At 40.3% G+C, this 20,315-nt stretch overlaps 1 non-coding gene across 1 annotated transcript; it reads right to left on the bottom strand.

Moving 5' to 3' along the window:
- Positions 1-19,745: 19,745 nt before the first annotated feature.
- On the bottom strand, positions 19,746-19,853 carry LOC130952395 (small nucleolar RNA R71). The gene has a single exon (XR_009074576.1). It is a non-coding gene; the product is annotated as a small nucleolar RNA R71 (small nucleolar RNA).
- Positions 19,854-20,315: the final 462 nt, after the last annotated feature.

Raw genomic sequence — 20,315 nt, 5'->3', positions numbered from 1 at the left:
CTTCATGATCTTCAAGTTGTTCTTGGTAAGTCTTCTTGTTTGATCTTGATATTTTCTTGTTTTGTGTTTTTTGTTGTTTCTCATGTGCATTTTTGAATTCTTAGTGCCTAAATATGAAAAATTTCTAAGTTTGGTGTCTTGCATGTTTTTCTTTTCTTGAAAATTTTTCAAAAATAAGTCTTGATGTTCATTTTGATCTTCAAAGTGTTCTTGATGTTCATCTTGACATTCATAGTGTTCTTGCATGCATCATGTGTTTTGATCCAAAATTTTCATGTTTTGGGTCATTTTTGTGTTTTTCTCTCTCATCATTAAAAATTCAAAAATAAAAAATATATTTTCCTTATTTCTCTCAAATTTTCGAAAATTTGAGTTGACTTAGTCAAAAATTTTTAAAACTTAGCTATTTCTTATAAGTCAAGTCAAATTTTCAATTTAAAAAAATCCTATCTGTTCATACCCTGGGTTGAGCTGTCCGACCCGGGATGTTCGATAGACAAAGCGACCGTCCTCTTTAGGTCAGGACAACCCGGCCTCTACTCAAAGAGCTCGGCCAAGTCACAGGAAAGCCCAAACGAAGGGCCCAAATAGAGGAACACGTCCCAAATCCAAGGGCAGCCCAAGCCTACAGGGAGAAGGGCAGTTCTCTTGAAGATAAGATGACCTCACCTCAAGATAAGATAAAGATAAGATAAGATAACTAACTTATCTTATCCACAGAAGGTCACATCTCACCATTATAAATACACTGGAGCACCCAGGTATAATTCATACTCTGATTCTAATCAATACCAGCTTAATACCCTTACTAACTTAAGCATCGGAGTCCCTTGCAGGTACCCCCCACCCTCCGGGGACGAAGGATCAGCACCATCACCAAGTCCAACAAGTCGGACACACCAGCTCCGGCCGCTATACACCTGCCGGACACGTCGGCTCCGACCAGCACAGAAGATCTCGTCCGAGATCGACCTACAGTTTCAGGTAACCCTCGGAACATTGGCGCCATTGCCGGAGAACCTGGAAGTCATCCCATCACCATGGCGGACAACTATGACAACGACCACGATTCAGGTCTGGAAGATAGAACACCGCACAAGAACGCGGATGTCACGCTACAAGATACCCCGAAAACCAACAAGGACAAAGACTCACCAAATTTCGGGGCAATAGAAGCGCTCCTAGATCGCCTAAAATAACTTGAAAAAGAAACCCAACAACAACGAGAAATCAGAAAAGATCTACAAAGAGAGGTGCGGCGACGTCGAGAATTGGAAGAAAAACTACAGCAATTGGAAGCCGATCTTAAATTAAAAGTCCCCTGGGCCAATCTTGAAGAAAATTCACGTAAAGAGCAAGACCCGTTCACCAGGGAAATCATGAAAACCAAAATTCCAAAAGACTTCAAACTCCCAGATATGACCCTATACGATGGCACCATGGACCCCAACCACCACCTCAGCAACTTCAGAAGCAGAATGTACCTTACCGACGCCCCAGATGCTGTTCGCTGTAAAGCCTTTCCAACAACTCTCACAAAGACAACAATCCAATGGTTCGATAACCTACCCCCAAAGTCCATCTCAAGCTTTGATGACCTAGCTAAACAATTCCTAGCCAGATTCTCCATTCAGAAAGATAAGGCCAAGCACGCCCCCAGCCTACTAGGGATCAAACAAGGAGATCGGGAGAACCTCCGCAACTACATGGAAAGATTCAACAAAACATGCATGGACATACAAAGTTTACCAACAGAAGCCGCCATCATGGGACTCATCAACGGCCTGCAAGAAGGACCTTTTATCCAATCTATATCAAAGAAGTACCCGACCTCCTTAGACGAAGTACAAGAACGAGCAGAAAAATATATCAACATGGAAGAAAACGCTCGGTTAGGAGAGACCTCAAAATCAGGGACCTCCTATCGAGACAAAGATAAGGAATCCAAGAGAAAAGAAGATACCGAGCTAACTGAATGATCACCTCGGACACCAGAGAGACATGTCCACATGATACATGGCGGATTCACAGGAGGTGGGATCTACAAATCATCTCGCAAAAGATATCTCAAAGAAGTATATCATGTCGAGGGAAAGGAGGAAGCACTCAATATCCCGGCAATAACATTCACTAAAGAGGACGCCTCCGGCATCATCTCAGGACATGACGATCCCATGGTCATCACCATCATATTGACAAACACCAATCTACACCGTACCTTAATAGACCAAGGGAGTTCCACCGATATCTTATTCAAAACAGCCTTCGATAAACTCGGCTTAGAAGAGAAAGAACTTAAAGCATATCCAAACAGTCTGTTCGGACTAGGAGATACCCCGGTTCAACCGCTGGGATACATACCACTACATACAACCTTCAGAAAAGGGAACCAATCCAGGACCCTCAGAATAGACTACATCGTGGTCGATGTAAGTTCAGCTTACAATGCTCTCATAGGTCGGACAACACTCAACCAACTTGGCGCGATAGTCTCGACGCCACATCTATGTATGAAATTCCCCACTACGAAAGGAATAGCCACGATAAAAGCAGATCAAAAGATGGCACGTCGCTGTTATAACGAAAGCCTAAATCTCAGAGGCAGGGGAGAAGAGTTCCACACAATCGAGCTGGGCGGAGCCCAACAACGAGAAGAGCTTCGTCCACAACCAGAAGGTGCGATAGAGAAGATTCAGATCGGGGATACTTCGGAAAAAACAACCAATATCGGCACAATCCTAAGAGAAGATTCAAAAGAATTACTAATACAATTCTTACGAGATAATGTTATCTCTTCGCGTGGAAAGCCGCAGACATGCCAGGAATAGACCCTAAGCTAATGAGCCATAAGTTGGCGGTCTATCCAGGATCTCGGCCGATACAGCAGAGACGAAGAAAACTTGGGCCAGAGTGATCCCAAGCAGTGGAAGAGCAAGTACAAGCACTACTGGAAGCAGGATTCATAAGGGAAGTCAAATACCCACTATGGCTAGCCAACGTCGTCTTGGTGAAAAAATCAAACGGGAAGTGGTGAATGTGCACCGATTACACCGATCTCAACAAAGCTTGTCCAAAAGATCCATATCCACTCCCAAGTATTGACGCTTTGGTAGATGCTTCCTCTGGATATAGATATCTCTCGTTTATGGACGCTTACTCGGGGTACAACCAAATCCCCATGTACCCACCAGATCAAGAAAAAACCTCGTTCTTAACACCGAAAGCAAACTACTGCTACATTGTGATGCCTTTCGGTCTCAAGAACGCAGGAGCTACTTATCAAAGGCTAATGAATAAAGTTTTCTCGGATCGTATCGGAAAGGTCATGGAAGTCTACGTGGACGACATTCTAATAAAAACACAAAGCGAAGAGACATTATTGTCCGATCTGGCCCAAGTGTTCGACACCATAAGAAAGCATGACATGCGACTCAATCTCGCAAAATGCACCTTTGCAGTAGAGGCGGGCAAATTCTTAGGTTTCATGCTCACACAAAGAGGAATTGAAGCAAATCCAGACAAGTGTCAGGCCATATTCAACATGAAGAGCCCAACCTGTGTCAAAGAAGTACAACAACTCAATGGGAGATTGGCCGCCCTATCCCGATTCCTAGCAGGAGCTGCGATAAGATCTCTCCCCTTCTATGCTACTTTAAGAAAGGGAAAACAGTTCGAATGGACAACAGAATGTGAGCAAGCCTTCCAAGACTTTAAGAAGTTCTTAGGACGGCCATCTATCCTATCTCGACCACGAGAAGGAGAACCACTCATATTATATCTCGCAGTAGGAAGCCGGGCAATAGCCTCAGCACTAGTCAGATAAGACGAGAATGGACAACAACCCGTATACTTCATCAGCAAAGCACTATAGGGATTCGAGTTGAACTACCAGAAAATAGAAAAATTCGCCTATACTCTCATTTTAGCATCCCGACGACTCCGCCCTTACTTCCAGGATCACACCATTAAGGTTCGAACTAACCAGCCTCTAAAAGGAATTTTGCAGAAAATAGATTTAGCAGGCAGAATTTTACAATGGGCAGTCGAGCTGTCAGAATTCGACCTCCAATATGAAACTCGGACAGCCATCAAATCACAGTATCTGGCCGACTTTATCGCAGAATTCACAGATATCCTGAAAACCCTCACAGAATGGAATCTCTATGTGGATGGTTCTTTAAATAAAACTGGAAGCGGCGCAGGCATAATAATAGAAAGCAATCAAGGAACCCAAGTCGAGCTCTCCCTCAAGTTCGGGTTCCCGGCCTCAAATAACCAGGCGGAATACGAAGCAATGTTAGCTGGGTTGAAGCTGGTTGAAGAGGTGGGAGCTTGACAAACCCCAATTTGACGGTTTATCTTGTATTGAATTTAGGGGATTTTATCACCTTTTACCCACATTTATTCAATGAAATAGCATGGTTTTGTATATTCTCCTTTAATTGTGCTTAAGAGTGAAAACATGCTTTTTAGGTCTTAAAATAGATAAATATAATTTACCTTGATTCTATTAGATGCCTTGATATGTTTGTTAAGTGATTTCAGATTTAGGAGGCAAAGATTGGATTAAAGGAATGAAGAAAAAGCATGTAAAGTTGGAGAACTCATGAAGAAATGAAAGAACCGGAAAGCTGTCAAGCCGACCTCTTTGCACTTAAACGACCATAACTTGAGCTACAGAGGTCCAAATGATGCGGTTCCAGTTGGGTTAGAAAGCTAACATCCGGGGCTTCGAAACGATATAAGATTTGTCATAGTTGCTACACGTATGGTGGCGCGCACGCGCAAAGTACGCGCATGCGCCGTTGCTGCCACCTAGTTCACTTAAAGCAACATGTGGCCAGCGATTTTAGAAGCCTTGTGGGCCCAATCCAACTCATTTCTGATGCTATTTAAGCCAAGGATTGAAGGGGAATCAACATACTTTTCATACTTTAGAAGTTAGTTACCATTAGTTTAGTTGAGTAGTTAGAGTTAGTTTCTAGAGAGAGAAGCTCTCACTTCTCTCTAGAATTAGAATTAGGATTAGGTTTAGTTCTTAGATCTAGATTTTAGATTCATCTTCTTCTACTTCTATCCTCTTAATTTCTAGTTGTTACATTCATCTTCCTCTATTCTTTTGTTGTAATTTCCTTTATATTGTTCTTGCATTTTGTTGTAGATCTACTTTTGTTCTTTCCATTTTCTTTCAATTCAATAAGAGGTAATTCATAATAATTGTTCTTCTTTGCTTTTCTATTGTTGATCTCTTGCCTTTGTAGTTGTATCTCTCTTTAATTCTTGCAATTTATGTTGTTTACTTTTATTGCCTTTTATGTGTTTGTTGAAATGCCTCTTCTAGATATAGTATAGATTTTGTTCCTCTTGGCCTAGGTAGAGTAATTAGTGACTCTTGAGTTATCTAATTCCTTTGTTGATTGATAATTTGAGAGATTGCTAATTGGTTTGGAGTGCACTAAAGCTAGTCTTTCCTTGGGAGTTGGCTAGGACTTGTGGCTCAAGTTAATTCATCCACTTGACTTTCCTTTATTTAGTAAGGGTTAACTAAGTGGTAGCAATGAACAATTCTCATCACAATTGAGGAGGATAACTAGGATAGGACTTCTAATTTTCATACCTTGCCAAGAGCCTTTTATAGTTGTTAGTTTACTTTCATTGCCAATTACTTTCATGCCTCTTATCAAAACCCCAAAACAACTCAAACCAATAACAAGACACTTTGTTGTAATTCCTAGGGAGAACGACCCGAGGTTTGAATACTTCGGTTTATAAATTTAGGGGTTTGTTTTAGTGACAAACAACTTTTTGTATGAAAGGATTATTGCTTGGTTTAGAAACTATACTTCGACGAGATTTTATTTGAGAAATTCTAAACCGTCAAAAATCCAATCGTCAGAGCTCAAAAACTCAACATTTACAGCGATTCACAAGTGGTCACATCACAAATAACAGGGAGCTACCAAGCTAAAGATTTCATCACGAAAAAGTATTTGGATAAGACCAAGGAATAGCTTGGACAAATCGGGGAATATAAGATTTGCCACATCCCCCGCGAACAAAATGCCTGAGCTGACGCACTCTCGAAACTAGCCAGCACCAAACCAAGCGGCAACAATAGAAGCCTCATCCAGGAAATATTACAGAACCCGTCAATCTCGGAAGAAGAAAAAGTCCTAGCCATAGAAAACCAGGACCAAGGATGGATGACCCCATAATCAACTACCTCAAAACAGGAATACTCCCCACAGAAGAAAAGGAGGCAAAGAGGCTAAAAAGGGAGGCACAGTACTACACCATCATAAACAACATCCTATACAAAAGAGGGATCTCAGTACCATTATTAAAATACGTGCTGACCCCCACACAAAGGAAGTGTTAGAAGAAGTACACGGCGGCATTTGTGGCAATCATCTCGGAGCGCAGGCCCTCGTCAAAAAAGTACTCCGGGCAGGGTTCTATTGGCCAACATTACAGAAAGAAGCCACAGAATTTGTAAAGACATGTCCACTATGTCAGAAACATGCCAACTTTCACATCGCTCCTCCAGAAGAGCTCATCAGCGTGACTTCTCCTTGGCCGTTTGCAAAATGGGGACTCGATCTTCTCGGCCCCTTTCCCCAGGGATCAGGACAAGTTAAATTTCTCATAGTAGGGGTAGACTACTTTACAAAGTGGATCGAGGCAGAACCCCTAGCTAACGCTACTGCCCAAAGAAGCCGGAAATTCCTATATAGAAACATTGTTACAAGGTTCGGAGTTCCATATTCAATAACCACAGACAATGGCACTCAATTCACAGATGCAGGCTTTAGAAAAATAGTAGCCGACTTGAATATAAAGCACCAGTACACCTCCGTCGAACATCCACAGGCCAATGGACAGGCCGAAACCGCCAACAAAGTCATATTGGCCTGGTTAAAACGGAGATTACAAGATGCAAAGGGAGCCTGGGCAGAAGAGCTTCCACAGGTCCTATGGGTATATCAAACGACGCCACATTCCACCATAAAGGAATCCCCCTTCCGGTTAGCATACGGAACAGAGGCAATGATCCCAGTAGAGATTGAGGAAAGATCGCCTAGAGTAGTTCATTACAATGAGGGAGCAAACTCCCAACTTTAGAGGGAAGAGCTCGACCTACTACCTGAAATCAAAGAAAGAGCTCAGATCAGGGAGGAAGCTCTAAAGCGCCGAATGGCTTCCAGATATAATCAAAGGGTAGTATCGAGAAGTTTTACAGAGAACGATCTTGTCCTAATCTGAAATGATATTGGAACAACTCGACCAGGAGAAGGAAAGCTGGCAGCAAACTGAAAAGGACCCTACCGAGTTATAGAAGTACTTGGGAAGGGCTACTACAGACTGTCCGAACTTGATGGACGAGAGCTTCCCAGATCATGGCACGCTTGCAACCTAAGAAGGTACTACAGTTAGAAAAGGTAAAGGATCTCATTATTGGATGCACTCTTTTTTCTGAAAAGGTTTTTTAATGAGGCACCAGGTTGAGACCTAGACACTATCTGACTTAAAAGGATGAAAAAATTCCCACATGTATATATTTTGCACTTTTCTTTGAATGAAATTTATTTAGATATTCTACAAGATTTCAAGACAGAATTAATCTGAAGTATTCATCGTCCGATTATAAAGCAACAGATCGGCAGAAAGTGAAAAACAATTTCACTGCACGATCACGATAAAGATAACCGTCCGATAAAGGTGAAAATGCAAAGGGATCCACCAGACGAACTCGGGGAGTAGGGATCACCTTCTTCACCCCAAGGAAACTCGGCACAGACGGCTTCACGTGCACTTGAGAGGATCCTTCCCCAGCCGCCTTGGCCAAGATGTTTTTGGCAGCAGTCGCCCTCTGCGCTCTTTTAAAAGCTTTCATGGATTCATTATTCTTCATCGCCTCTGCAAATAAAACAGAAATTAAGCTACAAGTCGGAAAAGACAGTTACGAGTAATATAGAACAGATAAAAAAGGAAACACAAAATACCCAGCTCAGTTTGAAGAAGAGAGGGATTGGTTAGAAATTTCTTTGTGTCGAGATGAGGAGGTTGACCCCAGTGTTCTTCCAAGACAGTCACAAAGGCTCGCTCAGTCTCATCCAACATTTCTCACGTATATCGGGACACCCTCACATCTTTTTGCCATTTCAAGGGAAAAGCAGGCTCGTCATTTTCATCCAGAAAGAAGGGCCGAGCACCTTCAACAGCTCGGACCTTGAAAAAGTAGTTTTTAAAATCACGGAATGACTCGTCAAACATGGAAAAAACCTTCTTTCCCTGGGTAGATCGAAAGGAGACCAAAGCTGCCTTCTTTTTTACCACTCCAGGCTTAGTCAAGATAAATAGATAGAAAAAGAGAGATTGCGAGGCAGGGATACCAAAGCCATTGCACAACAAATGAAAGATTTTTATAAAACCCCAGGAATTAGGGTGAAGTTGAGAGGGGGCGACATTACAGGACCATAACAGGTCGGTTTCAAATTTAGTAAAAGGAAGGGTGATACCCAGCTGACCAAAGAAAAAGTCATAAACATAGAAAAAAGGGCGATCGTCAACAACCCGAGTAGAGAAGCAAACTCTCTCGTCAGAAGAGGGAGGGACAAGCTCATAGTTCTTCTCATCGCCAGGATTACTACAGACACTGTGAAACTGCCTAAGCTGCGTGCAAAACTCAGAATCAACCAGAGAGACACACATAAGAACCATCGAGTCCACCCAATCGGCCATACCCTCAGGAACATGGGAAGGCATCTCTACAACGTTATTTCGGGAAGACATGAGGCCAACTAAATCCTACAAAAAGAAAAGAAGAACGGATTACTTAAAAACATCTCGGACGAGGGGCAAAACATCTCGACGGGCGGACAAACAGAAAAGGAAAACCCCAAGACTCAAGCCAAAAAGTCCTGGGGCATCCCTTGGAGGCAATAACAAAGCAAGGTTTTCAAGCTATTTCTACAGCTTATGTCCCGGCACTCATCAAAAAGAAAATAAAGTCTCAAAGGAAGTAAAAACACAAAATCACCACCTTTCTACAGTTTATCAGCAAAAAGCATTGCTTCTACAGTTTATCAGCAAAAGGCATTATCAAAACACCAAAAATGCCAAACAAAAAAAATAGCAAAGATGCAAACTTTTTTTCAGAATCAAGCAAAGAACCATCACCAAAGGCACAAGCAGAAATGGCGACAATATGCAAAAATCCTAAAAGAAAAAGATTCAAGCAACAAGAAAAAAGATTCGCACCAAAAACGAAGAAATTCCAGAGCACGCAACAATCAAGCATGGTAAAAGCAGAAAGACCCAAAAAACTTCCTCTGAGCAAAATGCAAACTTTCCACATATAAGGAAACAGAAGAAAGAAAAATTGAACCTGGAGAAAGCAGAAGAAAACCTCGAAAGAAAGCCGAAGGACAGAAGAAAAGCCACCCCTCGAAAGCGGAGAGCTGCGAAGGAGAAAAGCTGGAGATCATCCTCTTCCACAGAGAGCAGCGACAGAACAGGTGGGAGAAACTACGAAAGAAACAGAAAATGAGAGAGTAAAGGGAGAAGTTACGAAGAAAGAGTGAAGAAGAGAAACCCTTTTTTGGTTGAGAAATTCAAAATAAAAGACCAAGAGAAAATGGGACAATTAATGCCAATTAAATGCAGATATTAAAACCCTCTTGCGTCCCCAAAAAAAAAAGCGCTGATATAAAAACACGCGCTTTTAGAGGAAAACATTCTACATTCAAAAGCTGCTACAAAGGAATCGACAAAATGCTTGAGTTCGGCTTCACCAAAGAAGGACCGAAGTCAAAGACTCGACCTCAAGGAAGTTCGAGCTCAAGCAGGGGCACTGTTCATACCCTGGGTCGAGTTGTCCGACCCGGGATGTTCGACAGACAAAGCGACCGACCTCTTTAGGTCAGGACAACCCGACCTCTACTCAAAGAGCTCGGCTAAGTCACAGGAAAGCCCAAACAAAGGGCCCAAATAGAGGAACACGTCCCAAATCCAAGGGCAGCCCAAGCCTACAGGGAGAAGGGCGGTTCCCTTGAAGATAAGATGACCTCACCTCAAGATAAGATAAGATAACTAACTTATTTTATCCACAGAAGGTCATATTTCACCATTATAAATACACTGGAGCACCCAGGTATAACTCATACTCTGATTCTACTCAATACCTGCTTAATACCCTTGCTAACTTAAGCATTGGAGTCCCTTACAGGTACCCCCCACCCTCCGGGGACGAAGGATCAACACCATCACCAAGTCCAACAAGTCGGACACACCAGCTCCGGCCGCTACCTGCCGGACACGTCGGCTCCGACCAGCACAGAAGATCTCGTTCGAGATCGACCTACAGTTTCAGGTAACCCTCGGAACACTATCTTTTCAAAATCTTTTTCAAAAATCAAATCTTTTTCATTTTTTTATTATTTCCGAAAATTTTTAAAATTTATTTTCAAAACCTTTTTCTTATCTTTATTTCAAAACTTCATAAAATTTACTAACAATTGATGTGATTGATTCAAAAATTTGAAGTTTGTTACTTTCTTGTTAAGAAAGGTTCAATCTTTAAATTCTAGAATCATATCTTTTAGTTTCTTGTTAGTCAAGTAATCAATTTTAATTTTAAAAAAAATCAACTCTTTTTCCAAAATATCTTTTTCAATCATATCTTTTCAAAATATCTTTTTCTAAAATTATATCTTTTTCAAAATTAATTTCAAAATCTTTTCTAAATTTCTTATCTTTTCAAAATTGATTTTCAAATATTTTTCAACTAACTAATTGACTTTTTGTTTGTTTCTTAGCCTTTTCAAAACCACCTAACTAATTTTATCTCTCTAATTTTCAAAAACTCCTCTCCCTTTTTCAAAAATTCTTTTTAATTAACTAATTGTTTCAAATTTTAATTTTTTTTCTTCTCTTAATTTTCAAAAATCACTAATTTTTCAAAAATAATTTTCGAATTCTCTCTCTCATCTTCTTCTATTTATTTATTCATTTACTAACACTTCTCTTCATCTTAAAATTCGAACCTCCTCTTCCTCTCTGAGTTCAAATTTTTCTCTTTTCCTTCTTCTATTCTTTTCTTCTTCTACTAACATAAAGGAATCTCTCTACTGCGGTAAAGAGGATCCCTATTATTATTTTCTGTTCTCTTCTTTTTCATATGAGCAGGAGCAAGGACAAGGACATTCTTGTTGAAGCAGATCCTGAACCTGAAAGGACTCCGAAAAGAAAACTAAGAGAAGCTAAATTACAACAATCCAGAGACAACCTTACAGAAATTTTTGAAAAGGAAGAGGAGATGGCAGCCAAAAATAATAATGCAAGGAGGATTCTTGGTGATTATACTACACCTACTTCCAAGTTTGATGGAAGAAGCATCTCAATCCCTGCCATTGGAGCAAACAATTTTGAGCTGAAGCCTCAACTAGTTGCTCTAATGCAATAGAACTACAAGTTTCATGGACTTTCATCAGAAGATCCCTATCAGTTTTTAACTGAGTTCTTGCAGATCTGTGAGACTATTAAGACTAATGAAGTAGATCCTGAAGTCTACATGCTCATGCTTTTCTTTTTTGCTGTAAGAGACAGAGCTAGAACATGGTTGGACTCACAACCTAAAGATAGCCTGGACTCTTGGGATAAGATGGTCACGACCTTCTTGGCTAAGTTCTTTCCTCCTCAAAAGCTGAGCAAGTTTAGAGTGGATGTTCAGACCTTCAAACAAAAAGATGGTGAATCCCTCTATGAAGCTTAGGAAAGATACAAGCAGATGACCAAAATCCTTTTAACATGCTTTCAGAGTGGACCATTTTGGATATATTCTATTATGGTCTATCTGAGTTCTCTAAGATGTCACTGGACCATTTTGCAAGTGGATCTATTCACCTAAAGAAAACGCCTGCAGAAGCTCAAGAACTCATTGACATGGTTGCAAATAACCAATTCATGTACACTTCTGAGAGGAATTCTGTGAGTAATGGGACGCCTCAGAGGAAGGAAGTTCTTGAAATTGATGCTCTGAATGCTATATTGGCTCAGAACAAAATATTGACTCAGCAAGTCAACATGATTTCTCAAAGTCTGAATGGATGGCAAAATGCATCCAACAGTACTGATGAGCGGATAATTTATACGCTTTTTGGCATTGTTTTTAGTATGTTTTTAGTATGATTTTTAGTTAGTTTTTAGTATATTTTTCTTAGTTTTTAGCTAAAATTCACTTTTCTGGACTTTACTATGGGTTTGTGTGTTTTTCTGTGATTTCAGGTATTTTCTGGCTGAAATTAAGGGATCTGAGCAAAAATCTGATTTAGAGGCTGAAAAGGACTGCAGATGCTGTTGGATTCTGACCTCCCTGCACTCGAAGAGGATTTTCTGGAGCTACAGAAGCCCAATTGGCGCGCTCTCAACGGCGTTGGAAAGTAGACATCCTGGGCTTTCCAGCAATGTATAATAGTCCATACTTTGCCCGAGATTTGGTGGCCCAAACCGGCGTTGCAAATCAGCCTCAGAATTTGCAGCGTTTAACGCTGGAACTGGCATAAAAATTGGAGTTAAACGCCCAAACTGGCATGAAAGCTTCAATGCTCAGCCCAAGCACACACCAAGTGGGCCCAGAAGTGGATTTTTCTGTCATTTACTCATTTCTGTAAACCTTAGGTTACTAGTTAACTATTAATAGGATCTTTTGACATTGTATCGGTACCGGATGACACTTTACACGTTTCTCATTGTATCTTCTACAGCATGAGTCTCTAAACCCCACGGTTGGGGGTGAGGAGCTCTGCTGTGTCTTGATGGATTAATGCAATTACTACTGTTTCTTATTCAATCATGCTTGCTTCCGTTCTAAGATATCACTTGTTCTTAACCCGGATGAAGGTGATGACCCGTGACACTCATCATCATTCTCAACTATGAACGTGTGCCTGACAACCACCTCCGTTCTACCTCAGATTAAGTAGATATCTCTTGGATTCTTTAATCAGAATCTTCGTGGTATAAGCTAGAACTGATGGCGGCATTCAAGAGAATCCGGAAGGTCTAAACCTTGTCTGTGGTATTCTGAGTAGGATTCAATGATTGAATGACTGTGACGAGCTTCAAACTCCTGAAGGCGGGGCATTAGTGACAGACGCAAAAGAATCACTGGATTCTATTCCGGCCTGATTGAGAACCGACAGATGGATAGCCGTGCCGTGACAGGGTGCGTTGAACATTTCCACTGAGAGGATGGGAGGTAGCCACTGACAACGGTGAAACCCTACATACAGCTTGCCATGGAAGGAGCCTTGCGTGTTTGAGGAAGAAGACAGTAGGAAAGCAGAGATTCAGAAGGTCGAGCATCTCCAAAGCCTCAACCTATTCTCCATTACTGCGAACAAGTACTTATTTCATGTTCTTTTGCTTTGCAATATCAATCCTGATAATTATTGATATCCTGACTAAGATTTACAAGATAACCATAGCTTGCTTCAAGCCGACAATCTCCGTGGGATCGACCCTTACTCACGTAAGGTATTACTTGGACGACCCAGTGCACTTGCTGGTTAGTTGTGCGGGATTGCAAAGGTGTGATTGCAATTTCGTGCACCAAGTTTTTGGCGCCGTTGCCGGGGATTGTTCGAGTTTGGACAACTGACGGCTTATCTTGTTGCTTAGATTAGGACTGTTTTATTTTTGTTGGTTTAGAGTCTTTTAGTTGAGTCTAGTTTCATATTTTAAGTTTGGTGTCAATTGCATGCTTTTGTTTTTCTTCTAATTTTCGAATTTGCATGTCTTTAGTCCCTTTTTGATCCGTAAAAATTCTAAGTTTGGTGTCCTCTTTGTGTTTTTCCTTTAAAATTTTCGAAAAATTGTGTTTGATTTTCTAAAAATTTTAAGTTTGGTGTCATTTTGTTGTTTTTCTCTTTCTTCATTTCAAAAATCAAATCTTTTTCATAAAAATTTTTCAATCATATCTTTCTAATTGCTAATCTCAAAATCTTTTTAATTAACTAATTGATTCAGTTTTCAATTTGCTTTGATCTTATTTTCTTTTAATTTTCGAATTTTTTATTTTATTTTCCTTTTGTTTTATTTTATTTTATTATTTTTGGTCACTTAAAAAAAAATTTATCTATTTGCAATCCATATCAGTTCCCTTTATCCACTATGGACCTAAGTGGGATTGATCAATTCAGAAGGACTCTGGGGTCATATGCTAACCCTATTACAGCTGCATATGGGAGTAGCATTTGTACACCTCTCATCAAAGCAAGCAGCTTTGAGCTAAATCCTCAACTCATTATCATAGTGCAGCAAAATTGCCAGTATTCCGGTCTTCCACAGGAAGAACCTACTGAGTTTCTGGCACAATTCTTACAAATTGCTGATACAGTACATGATAAAGAGGTGGATCAGGATGTCTACAGACTATTACTATTTCCATTTGCTGTAAAAGATCAAGCTAAAAGGTGGTTGAATAACCAACCTACAGCAAGCATAAAGACATGGAAACAGTTATCAGACAAGTTCCTGAATCATTTTTACCCTCCAAAGAGGATGACACAGCTAAGGCTGGACATCCAAGGCTTTAAACAAGAGGATAATGAATCCCTTTATGATGCCTAGGAGAGGTATAGAGGTATGCTAAGAAAATGCCCCTCTGAAATGTTTTTAGAGTGGGTACAGTTAGACATCTTCTACTATGGGCTTACAGAAAAAGCTCAGATGTCTTTAGACCACTCAGCTGGTGGATCTATACACATGAGGAAGACAATTGAAGAGGCTCAAGAGCTTATAGACACTGTTGCTAGAAACCAATATTTATACTCTAGCAATGAGTTCTCTCCAAAAGAGGAAGTCATGGCAGTAGTCACTGATCCTAATCCTCAAGAACAGATGATTGAGCTTAATCAACAATTGCTCCTGATGACAGAACAGTTAGCAGAATTTAAAGAGATGCTCCATGAAACTAAAGTTGCTAACAAGAACATAGAACTGCAGTTGAATCAAGCAAAATAGCAGATATCTAACCAGATAACAGGAGAGTGTCAAGTAGTTCAACTGAGGAGTGGGAAGACACTAAACAACACCACTCAAAAGAGCAAAAAGTCAAATAAGGAACAATTGACAGAGGGTAACCAAGCCACTGCCCAAAATCCCTCTGAGGACAGTAAGAGCCCAGAGAGGAATACTTTTGGCGTTCAAACGCCAGAAAGGGAAGGAAAGCTGGCGTTAAACGCCCATTCCTTGCCCAGTTCTGGCGTTCAAACGCCAGAAAAGGGGGAGAAGTTGGCGTTAAACGCCCAATCTTCACCCATTCCTAGCGTTCAGACGCCAAGGGAGGATCAGACACCTGAGAGTGCTGACAGTAATCCCTCAAAAAAGGATTCTTCAACCACTTCTGTAAGGAATAAGCCTGCAGCAACTAAGGTTGAAGAATATAAAGCCAAGATGCCTTATCCTCAGAAACTCCGCCAAGCGGAGCAGGATAAGCAATTTGCCCGCTTTGCATATTATCTAAGGACTCTTGAAATAAAGATTCCGTTTGCAGAGGCACTTGAGCAAATACCTTCTTATGCTAAGTTCATGAAAGAGATCTTAAGTCATAAGAAGGATTGGAGAGAAACTGAAAAAGTGTTTCTCACTGAAGAATGCAGTGCAGTCATTCTGAAAAGCTTACCAGAAAAGCTTCAAGATCCAGGAAGCTTTATGATACCATGCACATTAGAAGGTGCTTGCACCAAGACAGCCCTATGTGATCTTGGAGCAAGCATCAATCTAATGACTGCATCCACTATCAGAAAGCTTGGTGATGAGCGGATAATTTGTACGCTTTTTGGCATTGTTTTTAGTATGTTTTTAGTAGTTTTAGTTGAGTTCTTAGTATATTTTTATTAGTTTTTAATTAAAATTCACTTTTCTGGACTTTACTATGAGTTTGTGTGTTTTTCTGTGATTTCAGGTATTTTCTGGCTGAAATTGAGGGACCTGAGCAAAAATCTGATTCAGAGACTGAAAAGGACTGCAGATGCTGTTGGATTCTGACCTCCTTGCACTCGAAGTGGATTTTCTGGAGCTACAGAAGCCCAACTGGCGCTTTCTCAACGGCGTTGGAAAGTAGACATCCTGGGCTTTCCAGCAATATATGATAGTCCATACTTTGCCCAAGATTTGATGGCCCAAACCGGCGTTCAAAGTCACCTACAGAAATTCCAGCGTTAAACGCCGGAACTGGCACCTAAATGGGAGTTAAACGCCCAAACTGGCATAAAAGCTGGCGTTTAACTCCAAGAGAAGTCTCTACACGAAAATGCTTCATTGCTCAGCCCAAGCACACACCAAGTGGGCCCGGAAGTGGATTTTTATGTCATTTACTCATCTCTGTACACCCTAGGCTACTAGTTTTCTATATATAGGACCTTTTACTATTGTATTATGATCTTCGGATCGATATAGAGAGTCTTTTGATCATGTTTTGATGATTGAACTCACTTTGGGAGGCTGGCCATTCGGCCATGCCTAGACCTTGTTTTTATGTATTTTCAACGGTGGAGTTTCTACACACCATAGATTAAGGTGTGGAGCTCTGCTGTACCTCGAGTATTAATGCAATTACTATTGTTCTTCTATTCAATTCCGCTTGTTCTTGTTCTAAGATATCACTTGTTCTTCAACTTGATGAATATGATGATCCGTGACACTCATCATCTTTCTCACCTATGAACAAGGTGACTGACAACCACTCTTGTTCTACAAGCATCTGAGGCTTAGTGAATATCTCTTGGATTTCTGATTGCATGATGCATGGTTGATCGCCTGACAACCGAGTGCTCGCCTGACAAACGAGCCAGCCATTCCGTGAGATCAGAGTCTTCGTGGTATAGGCAAGAACTGATGGCAGCATTCAAGAGAATCCGGAAGGTCTAACCTTGTCTGTGGTATTCTGAGTAGGATTCAATGATTGAATGACTGTGACGTGCTTCAAACTCCTGAGGGCGGGGCGTTAGTGATAGACGCCAAAAGAATCACTGGATTCTATTCCGGTCTGATTGAGAACCGACAGATGATTAGCCTATGCTGTGACAGAGCATCAGGGACGTATTTTCACTGAGAGGATGGGAGGTAGCTGCTGACAACAGTGAAACCCTACACGAGCTTGCCATGGAAAGGAGTAAGAAGGATTGGATGAAGGCAGTAGGAAAGCAGAGAGACGGAAGGGAAGGCATCTTCATACACTTGTCTGAAGCTCTTACACCAATGATATACATAAGTATCTCTATCTTTATCTTTATGTTATTTTCGCTCATCACCATTATACATTTGAGTCTGCCTGACTAAGATTTACAAGATGACCATAGCTTGCTTCATACCACCAATCTCCGTGGGATCGACCCTTACTCACGTAAGGTTTATTACTTGGACGACCCAGTGCACTTGCTGGTTAGTTGTGCGAAGTTGTGTTTATGCCATGGTATTGAGCACCAAGTCTTTGGAGCCATTACTAGGGATTATTTGTGTATTAAAAAGTATTGATCACAATTTCGTGCACCAAGTTTTTGGCGCCGTTGCCGGGGATTGTTCTTGTGTATGGACAACTGACGGTTCATCTTGTTGCTTAGATTAGGCATTTATTTTTTTTTCGAAATTCTTGAAGGTGAATCCTAGAGTTTCATGATGATTTGTTGAAATCTGGCTGGCTGAAAAGCCATGTCTAATCTTATTGGACCGAGGTTTCAACTGATCATCACAATAGCTTGTTGATCTTTATCAATCTTGCTTTTGGAGCAATGATCTGCTAAGGCTTGGCTGGCCATTGGCCATGTCTAGTGTTTTGGACCGAAGCTTTCTTTGAAAGCTTGGCTAGCTGTGAAGCCATGTCTAATTCCTGGACCGGAGTCTTAGACTAGCATTGCACTGATTCCTGGAATTCTCATTAAGAATTTTGATATCTTTTTTTTTTTCACTTAATTTTTGAAAAAAAGCACAAAAAAATCACAAAATCATAAAAACCAAAAATATTTGATGTTTCTTGCTTAAGTCTAGTGTCTCATCTTAAGTTTGGTGTCAATTGCATGCATTCATTCATGTGTCTTAAGGATCTTCAAGTAATTCTTGATGATTTCTTACTCTGATCTTTGAATTCTTTTGACTTGAGAGTTTATGTCTCATATAGTGTCAGTAGTATACAAACTGCTAAGTTTGGTGTCTTGCATGCATTGTTATTTGGTTCTTTTTGCATTTTGATTATTAAAAATCTAAAAAAATTTTTAATTTGTGTCTTTTCAAGTCAATGATACAAAGAATTGAAGATTCAGAACATACTGCAGAGGAATTATACAGAAAAAGCTGGGCGTTCAAAACGCCCAGTGAAGAAGACAGACTGGCGTTTAAACGCCAGCCAGGGTACCTGGTTGGGCGTTTAACGCCCAAAAAGGGTGCATTTTGGGCGTTAAACGCCAGAATGTATACCATTCTGGGCGTTTAACGCCAGGATGGTGCTAGGGGGAAGATTTTGTTTTCAAATCAATTTTTTTTCAAGTTTTCAAAGTTTTTCAAAATCAAATCTTTTTCAAATCATATCTTATCAATCAAATGTTTTCAAAATCAATTTGTTTCCTTTTTTTTAGGTACTTACTAACAATTAATGATTTGATTGAACATTTTTTGCCTTTTCTGTTGAGGAAGGTTTTATGTTTGAATCATATCTTCTCTTGTTAGGCAAGTCATTAATTTTTAAAAATCATATCTTTTCAAATTATTTTCAAATCATATCTTTTAAAATGTTTTTCAAATCATATATTCTCAATCACATTTCTTTTAAACCAATCATATCTTCTTAACTACATCTTTTTCAAAATAGTCTTCAATCAAATCTTTTTTATTTCTAATTTAAAAATCTTTTTCAAAAATCACTTGGTTTCTTTTCCACTTTGATTTTCGAAAATCAATTTAATGTTTTTCAAAAATGTTTTCAAAATATTTTAATTAATTTTCGAAAATCTTCTTCCCTCCTTCTCACATCCTTCTATTTTATGGAAGTACCACTCCTTCTCAATGCACAATTCGAACCTTATCTAAGTAAAGTTCGAATTCTTCTTCTCCTTCTTCTTTCTATTTCTCTTTTCCTCTGACACCTCAAGGAATCTCTATACTGTGACATAGAGGATTCCACATTTTCTTGTTCTCTTCTCTTTCATATGAGCAGGAGCAGAGACAAAGGCATTCTTGTTGAAGCTGACCCTGAACCCGAAAGGACCTTGAAGAGAAAACTAAGAGAAGCCAAAGCACAACTCTCTTTAGAGGACCTGACCGAATTCTTCAAAGAAGAAGAAGACATGGCAGCCGAAAATAACCACAATGCCAACAATGCAAGGAAGGTGCTGGGTGACTTTACTGCACCTACTCCTGATTTTTATGGGAGAAGCATCTCTATCCCTGCCATTGGAGCAAACAACTTTGAGCTTAAACCTCAATTAGTTTCTCTAATGCAACAGAATTGCAAGTTCCATGGACTTCCAATGGAAGATCCTCATCAGTTTTTAGCTGAATTCTTGCAAATCTGTGACACAGTCAAGACTAATGGGGTTGACCCTGAGATCTATAGACTGATGCTATTCCCTTTTGCTGTAAGAGATAGAGCTAGGATATGGTTGGACTCTCAACCTAAGGAAAGCCTGGACTCTTGGGAAAAGCTAGTCAATGCCTTCTTGGCAAAATTCTTTCCACCACAAAGATGGAGTAAGCTTAGAGTGGAAGTCCAAACCTTCAGACAGAAGGATGGTGAATCCTTCTATGAAGCTTGGGAAAGATACAAACAATTGATCAGAAAATGTCCTTCTGACATGCTTTCTGAATGGAGCATCATAGGTATTTTCTATGATGGTCTTTCTAAACTATCTAAGATGTCCTTGGATAGCTCTGCTGGAGGATCTCTTCATCTGAAGAAGACGCCTACAGAAGCTCAAGAGCTCATTGAAATGGTTGCAAATAACCAATTCATGTACACTTCTGAAAGGAATCCTGTGAACAATGGGACTAGTCAGAAGAAAGGAGTTCTTGAGATTGACACTCTGAACGCCATACTGGCTCAGAACAAGATATTGACTCAACAAGTCAATTTGATTTCTCAAAGTCTGTCTGGAATGCAAAATGCACCAAGCAGTACTAAGGAGGCTTCATCTGAGGAAGAAGCTTATGATCCTGAGAACCCTTCAATGGAAGAGGTGAACTACCTAGGAGAACCCTATGGTAACACCTATAATTCTTCATGGAGAAATCACCCAAATCTCTCATGGAAGAATCAGAGAGAC

The sequence above is a fragment of the Arachis stenosperma genome, chromosome 9 (genome assembly GCF_014773155.1).
Source record: "Arachis stenosperma cultivar V10309 chromosome 9, arast.V10309.gnm1.PFL2, whole genome shotgun sequence".
NCBI lineage: Eukaryota > Viridiplantae > Streptophyta > Magnoliopsida > Fabales > Fabaceae > Arachis > Arachis stenosperma.
This window is presented reverse-complemented; position numbering and strand designations above follow the sequence as displayed.